The 12,101-nt window shown below is 46.4% G+C and overlaps 1 protein-coding gene across 2 annotated transcripts in view; it reads left to right on the top strand.

Moving 5' to 3' along the window:
- The window catches only part of caskin2b (CASK interacting protein 2b), a 208,091-nt gene that overhangs the window by 128,646 nt on the left and 67,344 nt on the right, over positions 1-12,101 (top strand). The gene's annotated exons all lie outside the window — the stretch shown is intronic.

The raw sequence follows: 12,101 nt of genomic DNA, 5'->3' as shown, positions 1-12,101 counted from the left end.
TTGAGTTGTGGCACGGCATGTCTGACTGGAAACAGTGCAGGGCCTTAACTTTTGAACGTGGAAAATTGTAAAATTAAAATTTAAACTTGTATAGGAAGGTGAATTAAACGATCGGGAAGATGCTACAAGCAAGATCTCCCCCCTCGGTGCTGCTAGCTTCCATTTTTCTAGGCGGCACAATGGATTGCAGATGTTGGAATCTGTAGCAAAAAATAGGAGAGCTGCTGGAGAAACTCAGTGGGTCAAGCAGCATCTGTGGAATGAAATGGTTTTGACCCGAAACATTGACTGTCTATTTCCATCTACAGATGTCGCCAGACCTGCTGCGTTCCTCCATCAGCTTCCCATAATTCTAAAGATAGACACAAGACGGTGGAGTAACTCAGCGGGACAGGCAGCATCTCTGGAGGGAAGGAATGGGAGATCCTTCTTCAGACCCATAATCCATAATTCTAGTGCAGCTCTGAGTATTTACAGATGCGTGAAACGAGGGCTTTATGGCTGATGTTTTCTGATCTCCCTGAGCCAGAGCAGGTGACACACGATGTGGTCAGGTTGCGTCTTGTCGGTGGAATGTGAAGCGGTTGAGGCTGCAGCTGCATAAGCCAGGAGAGTGCACTAATGGGCTCCTGTATTCCAGCGTGCTGGCAGTGTGAGAGAATGGGGCCTACGGTTTCTGCCTTTATCAGTGCGGTGCAGTTTGCCTTCGGGCAGCTGTCACTGGGATGCTGCCAAAGTGCAATATTTCAAGCGCGAGAGAGAGAGAGAGAAAGAGAGAGAGAGCGAGAGAGAGAGAGAGAGAGATAAACTGGCAGCACTCTGCAGATGTCGTTCCCGCGGGGTGTGATTTGAATCCTCGTGTCAGGATCGTGCCGACACTGGGAAGTTGTTTGCTCTGTGGAATTGGCATTTTGACCATCTTACCCCGGGCTAGAGAGGGGGGGAAATACCCCGGAGTATTTCCTGGCAATGAATACCCAGGAAATACCCCGGGGAGTATGATCATTGCACCCAGAGAGCTGATCATTGCCAGGAAGTGCAAGACTCGCCCAATTAGCAAGCATTTGCTTAACAAATCTTCACCATAACATGGGGTTTTATTTAATTTCTCATGTGTCACAATGGGGGAGAGATGGAGCATTTCAAGACTATTTTCTAAATAAAGCCCCATTAAAACATTGAAACATTTAACAGTCTTCCTGATCAGGTTATGGAGAGGTGTCTGCAGAATAAACAAGCTATTTAAAATGGGCAGCAAACTCCAGCACCTGTGCTCTTCCACCCAATCACTGCATTAACGACCTGTATATTAACCACTGATTTCTTATCATCCTGGGCAATTGGTACCCCCTGCAAAAGTTAAGGGATTGCTGTACAAATGTTCACATCATGAAAGTTTCTGCAGAAATTTAACCCCTTTTTGAATCAAGTGAACACCACAATATATAGGTTTCTGCATGGTTGGGGAGATCATAATGGGGAGATCATAATGAAAGAGTTGAAACTTTGCAAAGTGGCCCTTTCAAAGGAACACTGGTGTTGCTCCTCTGGCAGCTCATTCCATGTACCCATCATCCTCTGAGTGAAAAGTTGCCTCTCAGGTTCCTATTTCCTCTCTCACCTTAACCTCTGTCTGGTTCTTGATTCCCTTACTCTGGGTAAAAGACTGTGCATTCACCTATCAATTCCCTTCATGATTTTATGTGGCCTCCTTCACTGCAAGGTATAAAGTCCTAGCTTGCCCAATCTCTCCTGATGGGTCAGGCCCTCAAGTCCAGCCAATATCCTCGTAAATCTTCCCTGCCACTCTTACCAGCTTCATTGAATGCTTCCCATAGCACAGCAACCCAAACTGAACTCAGTGCTCCAAATGCAGCCTCGCCAATGTCCAACGCAACTGTAACATAAGGTCCCAACTTCAACACTCAATAGAAGATAGACACAAAAATCTGGAGTAACGCAGCGGGTCAGGCAGCATCTCTGGAGAAAAGGAATAGGTGACGTTTCAGGTCGAGACCCTTCTTAAGACTTCGAGTCAGGGGAGAGGGATCCAAGAGATATGAAAAGGTGAATAGAGCAAATTAATGAACGATATGCAAAAAGACAGATCAAAGCCAGCAACAATGATCAAGGAAGGGTGGAGCCCATAATGGTCCATTGTTGGCTGTGGTGAGGATGATAATGAGTGATACAAACAGTGAAACTCAGCAGGATGACAGTGAAACTAGTACGACGACTAGGGTGAGGAAGGATGGAGTGAGAGGGGATGCAAGGTTACTAGAAGTTTGAGAAATCAATATTCATCCCGCTGGGTTATAAGCTGCCCAAGTGAAATATGAGGTGCTGTTTCTCCAATTTGGCCTCACTCTGACAGTGGAGGAAGCCGAGGACACAAGGGTCAGTATTGGAATGGGAGGGGGGGGGGAGTCAGTGTTTGGCAACCAAAAGATTGCATAGGCCAGGGCAGACTGAGCGGTGGTGTTCAGCGAAACGATCCCCCAATCTGCGCGTGGTCTCGCCGATATAGAGGTGTACACACCTGGAACGGCGGATACAGTAGATGAGGTTGGAACGGGTGCAAGTGAACCTCTGCCTCACCAGAACTGATGAGGGCTAATGTACAAAAAGCTGTCTTTACCATCCTATCTACCTGTGACGCCACTGTCAGGGAAATGTGTACCTGTTCTCCGAGATCCCTCTGCTCTACAACACTCCCCGGAGCCCTACTATTCATTGTAAAGGTCCTGCCCTGATTTAACTTCTCAAAATGCATCACATCACACACTTATTTGCATTAAACTCCACTAACCATTCTTCCGCCCACTTGCCCAGCTGATCAAGATTCTGCTGTAATTTTTGATAATCACCTACTTTAGTGTCATCTGCAAATGTATTAATCATGCTTTGTACATTGTCATGTAAATCATTGACGTAAATCACAAACAGCAATGGGCCCAGCACCGATCCCTGAGGCACACCACTAGTCACAGGCCTCCAGTCCAAAAAACAACCTTTCACCACCACCCTCTGCTTCCTTCCATGAAGCCAATTCTATATCCAGGCAGCTCGCTCTCCCTGGATCCCATGTGATCGAACCTTCCAGAGCAGCCTACCATGTGGAACCTTCTCAAGCTTCAGAACGAGTGGAACCAATCTGAGGAGGGTAATTTGCTAGTTAGTGCAAACATAACCTGCGGCTCCGGCCCCAAGTTTGAAATTCCTTTTGCAAATCTGCCTGCCTCTCTACTACACTAGTTAAATTACTGGACTAATGACCCACAGGCTTAGACAAACAATCAAGAGACTCGAGTTCAAGTCCAGCAAGGCAGCTGTGGGATTAAAATTTACATAAAGTCTCAACTTGGTGATGATGACTACAAAAATTCTGGGATGTGATAGAACACAGAATAGTCCACCACAGCAATAGGCCCTTTGGTCAACAATATCTGTGCTGAACATGATGTCAAATTAAACAGGTGATCCATATCCCTACGTTCCATGCATCTAGAAGCCTCCCAAACACCACTGTCGTATCTGCTTCCAGTACTCCACTACCATCTCTGACAGCGCGTTCCAGGCATCCACCACAGTGTGTAAAAGAAATACCTGCTCCATTTAGTCTCCTTTAAACTTCCCCTTCTGACAACACCATGCACTCTAGAATTTAACGTTTCCACCGTGGAAAAAGGATTCTGACTCTCTACCCAATCTGTGGCTCTCATAATTTTATAACCTCGTAGGTTTAGGTTTATTATTGTCACATGTACCGAGGTACAGTGAAGAGCTTTGTTTTGCATAGTATCCAATCAAATTTGATAATGCTATACATAAATACAAACAAGCTAAGCTCAAGTACAAGAGGTAGAGAGGAAAGAATAGAGTGCAAAATATAGTACTTAACATTATAGCGCAATAGTTCCAGAGACAAAGTCCAATGTCTGTAGTGAGATAGAGAATAGGACTGCACCCAAGCATATGGCAGGACTGTTCATAAATCTGATAATAGAGTAGAAGAAACTGTTTCTGAGTCTGGTGGTGCAGCTTTCAGGCTAATGCATCTTCTGGCCGACAGGAGTGGGGAAAACTAGAAATGACTAGATGGGGAAAGGTCTTTGATGATGTTGGCTGCTTTTCTGAGGCAAATGATGGAGACAATGGTGGGGAGTCTGGTCTGTGTGATGGACTGGGCCACATTCACAAGTCTCTACAATTTCTTGCAGTCTTGGATGGAGCTGTTCCTCAATCAAGCTGTGATGCAACTAAACAGTATGCTTTCTATCACGTCTCCCATCAACCTCTGATACTCCAGAGAAAACAATCCAAGTTTGTCCATCCACTCCTGATAGCTGTTACCTTCTCCAAAGCCTCCATATCCTTCCTGTAATAGAATAACCAGAACAATAAACGATAGGCAATAGGTGCAGGTGGAGGCCATTCGGCCCTTCGAGCCAGCACCGCCATTCAATGTGATCATGGCTGATCATTCTCAATCAGTACCCCGTTCCTGCCTTCTCCCCATACCCCCTGACTCCGTTATCCTTAAGAGCTCTATCCAGCTCTCTCTTGAATGCATTCAGAGAATTGGCCTCCACTGCCTTCTGAGGCAGAGAATTCCACAGATTCACAACTCTCTGACTGAAAAAGTTTTTCCTCATCTCAGTTCTAAATGGCCTACCCCTTATTCTTAAACTGTGGCCCCTTGTTTGGCCTAACCCAAAGTTTTATAAACTGCAACATAACATCCTAAAGATAGACACAAAATGCTGTGTAACACAGAGGGTCAGGCAGCATCTCTGGAGAAAAGGAATAGGTGATGTTTTGCGCCAGTGTTTTGTGTCTTCGGTATAAACCAGCTTCTGCAGTTCCTTCCTACACATAACATCCTGGCTGTTTTACTCAATGCCCCATTTACTCAAGACCTGGTTCACTAATGCCAATTCAGGGGAGGGAATGGGGTGCCCTTCGCCGTCTGTCCTCTGTTTGACTTCCAACCCACGTGGTTGATGCTGAAAAGAGCTAAAAAGTCAAACGGTTCAGGATAGTTTGGGATTAGTCATTAATGTTGCCAGAAATGCTCACATCGCAAAAAGAAAATGACTGGATTAAAACAATAATCATCACATGACGCTTGGTATCAGTTTTTAATCCGGTCATGCTCCTCCCGAGAGCTTGGGACCTCCTCGTGCGTTAAAGATGTAATACAAATGCATGCGGTCATTGCTAAATGTTCAGATGATAAGCGTGGCAATGCACTGCCTGCCTGCACGGAGGGCAGAAGTGGACTGAGGAGCTTTTAAAGGAGACTGGAAAGCAACTTTAAAAGGACAATGAGGAGTAGGACTGATCATACAGGACCCAGACACAGTGGGCTGAATGGCTTCTCCTTGCTTATCCTTGGCAGTCCTTCAGAATCCAGGATGACTTGCTTCCACTTCAGTAGTATGGGTTCTCACTGGGCTGGTGCAGCCGGGGTAGAGGTGCTTGGTGGGTTAGTTGTGCGGGTGGGGGTGGTGGTGGGAGGGTACTTCGGCGATAATGTTCTAGATTCACAGCCACAGTATCATACAGCTGGGAAACAGGCCCTTCGGCCCAACCCCTCACTGCCAACCAAGATGCACCATCTAAGCTAGTCCTATTTGCCTGCTATATGAACTAGGTTGAACGATATGAGCTAGGTTGTCCAGTATTATCAGGCCCTTGGGTGACTGCCACCTCTATGGGGAAGCGACGGACTAAAGGAATTATGTGGTCCTGGTACCTTGCAGCCTCCTTCATTCACATTGTTTGGGGTGGGGAGGATTGGTAAATTATCCGGCCTTAATAATCTGAGGGATGAAGCTCCACCTGTAATAGAGATGAAATGGCAGTGGTACAGAGCAGCAAGGACTGAAATGGTCGTCTTATTTACCTGGTGATGCCGATCCCGTTTCCACTGAAGCATTTCCAGGTGAGCTGTACTCTAATGGAATCTCAGGTGGAAGCTGTGCACTCGATTGGTATCAGAACCGTCAGCCCTGGGGCAATGGGGTCCAGTTCAGAAAATCATATATTCAGTTCCACGGTGTTAGGTTTAAAAAAAAAACAAGTAGATATTGTCAAGCATGAAAGGGTTCAGCGAAGATTTACGAGGATGTTGCCAGGACTAGAGGGCGTGAGCTATAGGGAGGGGTTGAAGAGGCTGGGTCTCTATTCCTTGGAGCGCAGGAGGATGAGGGGTGATCATATAGAGGTACACAAAATCATGAGAGGAATAGATCGGGTAGATGCACAGAGTCTCTTGCCCAGTGTAGGGGAATCGAGGACCAGAGGACATAGGTTCAAGGTGAAAGGGAAAAGATTTAATAGGAATCTGAGGGTTAACATTTTCACACAAAGGGTGGTGGGTGTATGGAACAAGCTGCCAGAGGATGGAGTTGAGGCTGGAACTATACCAAGGTTTAAGAAACAGTTAGACAGGTACATGGATAGGTCAGGTTTTGGAGGGATATGGACCAAGCGCAGGCATGCGGGACTAGTGTAGCTGGGACATGTTGGCTGGTGTGGGCAAGTGGGTCTGTTTCCACACTGCATCACTCTGTAACAGAGGGCTGAAACCAGGCTGATACCTTGGTGCAGTATTGAGCAAGTACCGCACTGCCAGAGGGACGGTTCTTGCAGTATTATCTGCTCCCTTGTGAATGTTCCCATGAGAGCAGGAGATTCTTCCCAACATCTCTTAACAGTATCAGTCTCGCCACCAACAACAGAGGCCCGATCTGTTTATTCACTCATTGATGCTTGCGGATTCCTGCGTGCAAAACCAGTTGCCATGTTTCCCCTGTTATCCCATTGACTTCATAATTTCCTTCTTAGTTGTAAGAAGCCTGAGCACATCCTGAGGTACTCTTCAAGTGTAACGTTTGATCCCACTTTCTTACTCTTACCTTTCATCACTCTTTCTTTCTCTTCATGATTCCTCCACGCTAATCTTTATTCCTCTTTATTCTGTTATTCATACATCCTTTTTCACATATTTTTCACAGTTTCTTTCATACGTTGTAACTCTTTTATACTTGCGTTTACTTTTCCTTTGGCTGTCTACTCCCTTGCCTCTCTTTCTCTCCTTTTCTTTCTCTTCTTTCTCTCCTTTTCCCTCCCTCCCTCCCTTCCTCCCTCCCTCCCCTCGCTCTCTCCCTCCCTCCCTCCCTCCCTCGCTCCCTCCCTCCCTCCCTCCCTCCCTCCCTCCCTTCCTCCCTCCCTCCCTCGCTCTCTCGCTCCCTCCCTCCCTCCCTCCCTCCCTCCCTCCCTCCCTCCCTCCTCTCGCTCTCTCCCTCCCTCCCTCCCTCCCTCCCTCTCTCCCTCTCTCCTCCCCATGTCTCTCTTTGTGTGCCTCCCTCTCTCCCCACCCCCCCACTCTCTCTCTCTCTGTTTTACCTGCCTGTGTGTTTTTCTCCACATCTCACTCTCTCTCACACACACAAAAGGCTCTCATGGTGATGAGGTAATGGGAACTCTCTCTGTTTGTGTCTCTCGCTTTCTCTCTGTCTCGTGCCTCTATCTGTTTCTTTGTTTTGTTCAGTCCGTATCTCCGATTCTGTTTCCCTCATTCTCATTATCTGCCTCTTTCTGTTGTGTTCCCCTGATTGCATCTCTCTCTCTCTCTCTCTCTCTCTCTCTCTCTCTCTCTCTCTCTCTCTCTCTCTCTCCTCTCTCTCTCTCTCTCTCTCTCTCTCTCTCTCTCTCTCTCTCTCTCTCTCTCTCTCTCTCTCTCTCTCTCTCTCTCTCTCTCTCTCTCTCTCTCTCTCTCTCTCTCTCTCTCTCTCTCTCTCTCTCTCTCTCTCTCTCTCTCTCTCTCTCTCTCTCTCTCTCTCTCTCTCCTCTCTCTCTCTCTCTCTCTCTCTCTCTCTCTCTCTCTCTCTCTCTCTCTCTCTCTCTCTCTCTCTCTCTCTCTCTCTCTCTCTCTCTCTCTCTCTCTCTCTCTCTCTCTCTCTCTCTCTCTCTTCTCTCTCTCTCTCTCTCTCTCTCTTTTCACATGGTGATGAGGTAATGGTCCATGTCTCTCTGCTTTTTTTTCTCTGCAGCTTTCTTTGCATTAAAGAAGTGTGAATTACAGGAGCCCTGTGTCGGTGCAGCTCCCAGTCCCGAGGCTGACAGTTGAACTCTGGCAGACAGAGCTGGGTCTGTGAGAAGCCTTTGGCTGGAACAATGGGCTGCATTTATCCCAGCTCATCTCAGCTTCACACTCAGTCATCAGCTCAAGTGCAGGGATGAAAGTATCAAAGGCGTGGAATTGGGAAAGGAAGGAAAAGAGCCTGAAACTGACAGCCTGCAATTCGTCTTCACGTTACCAATGTCCACACAAAGACTTCAATTAAACGGCTTTAAAAAAAATAAATCAAATTTATGGTGGAAATCATCCTCTGAAATCCAATAAGTTTTGGCAAAGTTTATAAAATCGGAAGGGATGAAATATTTTATTTTCCATTTGTCAAACAGGTTTCAAACTGCACATCCCTACGAGTGTGTCAGCTGGCTTATTGTTCACTAGATTGGGTCTGAGAAAGGGGTTCCGCTCACTCTCTAACCCAGAGAACAGACCAGTGGGTGGGCACTTTGGTGGGCTGGCTTCTTTCTGCCAGTACATTGTGGAAGTTTAGTTTAGTATAGTTTTAGTTTATACTCTAAACTAAAACTGGAAACAGGCCCTTCGGCCCACCGAGTCTGCGCCGACCAGCGATCCCCACATGTTAACACCATCCTGCACACACTAGGGACAATTTACACTTATACCAAGTATACAAACCCAAGCTAATTAACCTACAAACATGTATGTCTTTGGAATGTGGGAGGAAACCAAAGATTTCAGATTTTTAGATTTAGAGATACAGCGCAGAAACAGGCCCTTCTGCCCACCGAGTCCGCGCCGCCCAGCGATCCCCGCACATTATAATAATAATAATAATAATGCATTACATTTATATAGCGCTTTTCATATACTCAAAGACGCTTTACAGGGATTTAGAGAACATAGGGAAGTGAATAAATAGATAAATAAGTAAACGAACAGAGAAAGGAGACAGAAGGTGAGGTGACCTTCAGTGGTTGAAGGCAGTACTGAACAGGTGAGACTTCAGTGATGTTTTGAATGTGGTGAGTGTGGAGGAGTCTCTGACGGTTTGTGGTAGTGAGTTCCATAGCACTATCCTACACACACTAGGGACAATTTTTACATTTTACCCAGTCAATTAACCTACATACCTGTACTTCTTTGGAGTGTGGGAGGAAACCGAAGATCTCGGAGAAAACCCACGCAGGTCACGGGGAGAACGTACAAACTCCGTACAGACGGCGCCCGTAGTCAGGATCGAACCTGAGTCTCCGGCGCTGCATTCGCTGTAAGGCAGCAACTCTACCACTGCGTCACCGTGCCGCCCCAAAGATCTCAGAGAAAACTCACGCGGTCACGGGGAGAATGTACAAACTCCGTACAGACATCACCCGTAGTCGGGATCGAACCCCCGTCTCTGGCCCTGCAAGCACTGTAAGGCAGCAACTCTACCGCTGCACCACCCGTGCCCAAGGTCTCATTTGTAATCACTCACAGAGGTCAGGACTGAGGCTTGAGTGCCGTATGATTCATTTACATTGTGAAGCCACAAGGAAGCTTCATCCTTTTTTTTGCGTTACGGAGCGCATAGCGTCATGGTTTCCTGGGATCGCCGTGAGGAGGCTTCTGTCACGATCCCCGACGCAACACTGATGGGAATATTTTGAGGGTCCCAAATGCAGAATGTATGAGTAGAAACTAATTAATGTCATTGTAACTGTTTCCCACAATGCTGCCTGTGGGCTGGGGGTGAACATCGGTGGAAGGGGGTTGCAGAGGCCTGGTCACTTGAAGCATTAAAGAATAGAAAATCATTTTTGAAAGATAAGGGAATTGAGAGCCGTACAGAGGTGGTACATGAGAGATGAGGTCTGACGTTGACCCATCCCTTCTCTCCAGAGATGCTGCCTGTCCTGCCTGGTTATTCCAAGATTTTATGTCTATCTTCGGTATAAAGTGGCATCTGCAGTTCCTTCCAACACAGTGGGCATTCTTGCATGTGCTGATATTTGGTTACAACATCGAGTTCTTGTCGGCCATCTTGACTGGATGTAGCTGATAAGAACATCGGGCCATTCAATATTTATCAACATACAACCAAGTGATTATCTTTGTTTCTCTCTTTATGTCCATTGGCACACTTACACGCGGAGGCATTGGAGCAGTGATGTCAAACACCATGCAATCCATATTTTGACAGCCCTCATTCAGAATTCATTTGCATGGATATGGTGGCTGACTCTGGGAGAAGCGTGCCTTCACCAAACAGCCAACACCCCTGGACCCATTCCAAAAGGCAGGTACCGGAGACAGCAGGCACGCAGTCTGTCCTGGAATCTGCTGAGAGCAGGAGCCAGGTATTCAGACACTGCTGTAAATGAGCAAATCTCCAGCCAACCGGAATTATGCAAACCCGTTTCCCATTCCCATGGATGGAATTACCAGCTTTTGTTCTTTGAATCCAAGAGATAAATGTGTTCTATTTAGTCTACTGCAAGTGTGAACTTGCCCTATCAACACAAACAACCTCCATCCACTGGAAGAGAAAGAAAAATATTCCCTTAGGTTGTGCCAGCAGACTGCTCTCATTACTTACAGAGGGTAAGTGGTTGGGGGGAGGGGGGGGAGGGGGGGAACTACGCAGCAGCGCTATGAGAACAGACATGTCTTAGGCGATTGAACAAGTATGATATGCCTGTTATAATCTGAGTTAAGGAAAAAAACAAACATTTTTCAGAAAGCAGGCTAACAATCAGGGCTTGACACTAATTTCACTGTACCTTAACTGGTATATGTGACAATAAACTGACCTTGAAACCTAGATCTCAGTGTGTAATTAGGTTTGTGCAGGAAGGAACTGCAGATGCTGGTTTAAACCAAAGATAGACACAAAATGCTGGAGTAACTCAACGGGTCAGACAACATCTCTGGAGAAAAGAAATAGGTGATGTTTTGGGTCGAGACCCTTCTTCCGACCCTTCTTCATTAGGTTTGTTGGATGTTGGAGATTTTAGGCTGGCCATAAGTCATCTCAAGGGGCATATGACGTAAGGTCTTTGGACTTATGGTTTTTGCGGTTCCCCGAGTACAAATGATGGGTTTGTTTTTTTTACAAGCTTCTGTTTGTAAAGTTTCTTCTTCAGGAAGTATGGCACATTGCTGTGGGAGCACTGGATTGGATTGTTAACTAGCTCAAGGGAAACTGACGGGAGACATTTGATATCTCTACGGCTGAAATTGGACGTGTAAATCCAGGGCTTCAAGCAACTCTGGTTTCACTAGCAATGGACTGGAAATGCCTCACGGATTGTATCAGGGCAAATTTCCCAGGAAGCTGCCCATTGAGTTTGTGCCAGGTTAACGTGGCAATTCGAATGGCCGTATGGAAATGAATGAGAAACTATTAGGCTGGGATGGTCAGTAGATCATATGGTCAGTAGTCATAGAGTAACACGGTGTGGAAACAGGCCCTTTGGCCCAGTTTATTCATGCCAACAAGGTTTCAAAACTGAGCTAGTCCTTTTGCCTGCATTTGGCCCATATTGTTCTAAACTTTTCCGGCCTATGTATTTGTCTAAATTACCTTTATACCCGGCTCCACAGATTCCTTTGGTGGCTCATTCCATATACACAATAGCCTCTGTTAGAGGAGATTCCTTGGGTCCCTAAAGATTTTTTTCCTTCTCATCTTAAACGTATGACCACTAGTTCTAATCTCCTCTACTCTGGAAAAGGTCTCATCCTATCCAGTGTCTCCTTATAATGCACACCTTCCAGTCCTGGTAACACCAGAGAATTAGAGTCATACAGCATGGAGACATGCCCTTCAGCCCAGCTCCTATAACAGGGCGACCAAACTGCACATAATACTCCAAATGTGTTCTCACTAACGTCATGATGCCCCAACTTCTGCACTCAACATCCTTGCAGATGAAGGCAAGAATGCCAAATACCTTCTTCAACACTGTCTAGCTCTGTCTAGCTAACCATCGAACCTGTGCCTCCCCCATTCTGT

The sequence above is a fragment of the Rhinoraja longicauda genome, chromosome 6 (assembly GCF_053455715.1).
Source record: "Rhinoraja longicauda isolate Sanriku21f chromosome 6, sRhiLon1.1, whole genome shotgun sequence".
NCBI lineage: Eukaryota > Metazoa > Chordata > Chondrichthyes > Rajiformes > Arhynchobatidae > Rhinoraja > Rhinoraja longicauda.
Note: the sequence above shows the minus strand (reverse complement) of the source record. Positions and strands in the feature narration are given on the sequence as shown.